Genomic DNA, 3,708 nt, shown 5'->3' on the forward strand with positions numbered 1-3,708 from the left:
CAAAGCAGCAACAACAGTTTCAGCAGCATAGGCATCTCCAACAACATCAACACCATCAGCTACGTCAACAAAATATAACTTAACAAATAACAATATCATGTAAAATAAGTCTTCGTGTTTGACAAGAGGATTTGTTGTGTTCTTTTTATTGTTATCTGTTAAGTTACATTTTGATGATCGACATTTGCTTAAATGTTTCTCAGTAATTACACAAACTTCTTTATCAAATCATGTATTCCTCAAATGCCAATCCTGGCTGACATAAATGCATATTACATGACTAAGACGATTTATTTTTCCTTGAACATTCTCTAAAACCAACAACACTGCACATTGAGTTGTTGACTCTCAACCCAAGTTGTTCAAGTCTTTTAAGTTATGGTTTGGCTTGGTTTTGTTCAATATCGAAAAATCATACGATTCGTGCAATATTTACCAGCGTTAGTTTCAGCAATCTTGATAAGTCAATTGAATGGAGTTACTAACTTTTGTAGTTAACAGTTAATGGTACTGTGGATTTTAATTAGGGTGCAATTAGGAGAAACCTTTGAAATACGTAATATCCGTGGATCTGCGAGCAAAACTCATCAACAAATTTTAATACTTGATACAAGGAAAACCTCTCTCCTTGCAACTAAATATCCAGTGGTTACAACATCCAACCCATTGTTTTGTTTGCCAGGTGTTGGGATATATGTCTTAAAATAATTATTTCGTACATTTATATCAACAATTCAAGCTTGGCCTAGTGGTTAAACATTTTGGGCCTGGAGGGATAGGTCTCAGGATCGAATCCCTCCCCCTACTGATGGGTGTATATATATATTAAATAATATATATAACATTAGTCCGGGAGCGGGGCCTTGGGGGGTCTCTTGAATTTGGAAAGTAGTTTTTGCTCCTTTTAAAAAGTTTTTTTCATATCGTTTTCACAGGTTTTAATTACAGATTAAATAGTATTTATTCTGGCATAAATTACTTGACCGTTTTTGGACTGTTACACATGATTTTATGGAGACAATTAAAACCAAAATTTATTCCCATTAATTTTGTCTTAATTGCGAAGGCTATAATAAGCCAGTTTTGAGAAACAGAAAAGTAAGAGTTTTCCATATACTGTTTTTGTGAATTAAGAGACCAAGTTTTTTCTGAGCAAGATTAAAAGAGTGAAAGTGATCGATTTCTCACTGTGTGCGTGAGAGATCGACGAGAGTTTTTCTCGGCTGTTTTATCCTGGGGACGTTGTGACAAAGAAAGACTGTTTGCACAAAACTCAAGGCAGAGACACGAAACGTCTTAAAGAGAACGACCTGATCGTGACTCAGCCGCAATCCAATTTTTGTGTTTAACCTTTATTTTGCAGGAGTCAAGTCAACAATAGTTCTAACACCAGGTGATTGCAGAATTCAGATTTATGTGGTGAAATGATTGAACATGAAAGGCTGGGGAATATGGTTCTGTCTTGTGTTTGTCTTGCCAGTGTACAGACTGCCTTGTGGTAGGCTTGTCAGTTACTTCCTTTTCATGCAAAAATCTGTCGTCGTGTTATTGTTTTGATATCAAAATGCATCTCAAAAAGCTGTTTCCATGGTACATTTTACTCCATTATCATCAACCTCACCTGCCCTAGACGGTAAAGTTGGTCCATCAACCATAAACAGCAAGTCATAAGAAGCTGCCCTTATCCATTGGGTGGGTGCATGATGTATAAACGTGACTATTTTATAAAAGAAAGGGAAAGTGTCGTTTGGGAACCAAAACTTTCTCCGCCATCAAATCGAGAATTGCGAAACCCAAACCCTACAGGAAATGATGAGCAGATAGATGAGATCAAATGAGTTATTTGTTTATGATGAAGAAATATAAAGAAGATATGGAAGAAGAAGAAGAAGAAGAGAGTTTTGGAAGAAATATTTTGAGATACAAATCAAAGTTGTTAGGGTTTTTAAAGATTCAGAAGATCAAAAAGAAGAAGAAACAAAATGGTTTATTATGTACTCATTTTGGTATTTGCGGAGTCGGAAAATTCAGCATGCTCTTAAAGGCGATTACTCTGGTAATTATTAATTTAAGCTTTCATTTTCATTTACTTGATTAAAATTATAAATAGGTTGTGATTATGAATTATATATGGCAGAACGATATCGGGTCCAATGTCAATTACTATGAATACTTCAGACGTCGAGCTTTTGATGGCATATGTACTCTGTACCAGTGACACTACTGGGATTTGGCAAGTATTAATGACGGTTCATTTCAACGAACGTCAGGCCGATATGTCTGTTCAGCCTCTCGTGAATCTGATATTTGAAAGTGAGACACTCTCAAATGTGAGGATGGAAGGGCGATTTGTGAAAGAGAGACTTTTTTGAAACATTCCTGGTATTGCAACATATGACATCCCTGCATGTACACCTTTTATCATCCACCACGTGTACAGAAAAAGACACGTGGAAGGCATGCAAAACAAGATATCAAAACATGATAGCAAGCATCTCATCAAAAGATGCCACTGGTCAGCAGATCCGACGGTCAGGGACAGAGGATCACAGAGGTATGATGGCTCAGAGGAGCACCAGATAATACCCCTTGGGTGTTATCACACCCAATCTCGAGGAAGATCCCAGATCAACGGCCGAGAGGAAGTTTGGCTGACACAGATGTGACCAGACAAAGAGACACTTGTCTGACACGAGCAGACATCCATCTACCCGCATTAAATACCAAAGAGATATACACGTGTCAATCAGCGCGTGGAAGAGGCGAGGATAATCCTTCGTATTCAAGCTCAGACCGCGGCATATGCCGAAGACCTCTGCGTAATGGGCACAAAACACAAGAAGATAAGTTTACAACGGCACCTCAGAAATGGGACCCACACTCCAATCCTATAAATACCCCTCTCCACTAAGAGAGAAGGGATCGATCAAGTGAGAGCAATTATAGGAGAATATAGAGAGGGAAATAGGAAGAGTAAGTAATCCCCCTACTTCCGCAGACCTATGTATATTTTAAAGTCATTCGACTATCTTTGTAACCATTCAATACATAGTGAAACACCAACCCCGTGGATGTAGGCCTTAGTGCCGAACCACGTAAATCTGTCTTATTTACATTTCAGCACCTTACATTCAGCGTTAAACTTCATATGCTTTACATTTATACTTGATTCTTGGTTTATTCCTTTATATACGAACATTATTTATGATAATATTCGAATAGACAATGACAAGCTCGAGGGCTTCGAGTCGATGAATCGATATAATCATCCCCGTTACGCATACGACGTACAATTCGAGAATTAGGATGTGTGCGAATATTGTTTGTGAACACGTGGATGGCTTCGTGATTTATGTGTTCACAATCCCACAATCACATCTGCTTGCTTTCGTTGTGTCTTACTTATGACTGAATGCCAAGTTTATTGTTTTGTTTATTTCAGGATTTGTTGTGCTAATAATAGCTTTATCTCGGGAAATGGACATCCTCTGCAAAAATTGGTTAACGATTTATCATCATCGGTGGCAGCAACAAGAACAAGCTCATTTGGTCAAAATGAGGTATAATTTTCATAACCAATTTCAAGAAAGTTAGGTCAAGACCACGTGTGATTCCTTCTTCACTACTCACTACTCACTACATTTGGAATTGGGGTAAAATGAGGTGTTTGTTATAGTGTTGTGAAAACCTGTTATGTTCACCCTAGTA

This window comes from Papaver somniferum, chromosome 1 (assembly GCF_003573695.1).
Source record: "Papaver somniferum cultivar HN1 chromosome 1, ASM357369v1, whole genome shotgun sequence".
Taxonomy (NCBI): Eukaryota; Viridiplantae; Streptophyta; class Magnoliopsida; order Ranunculales; family Papaveraceae; genus Papaver; species Papaver somniferum.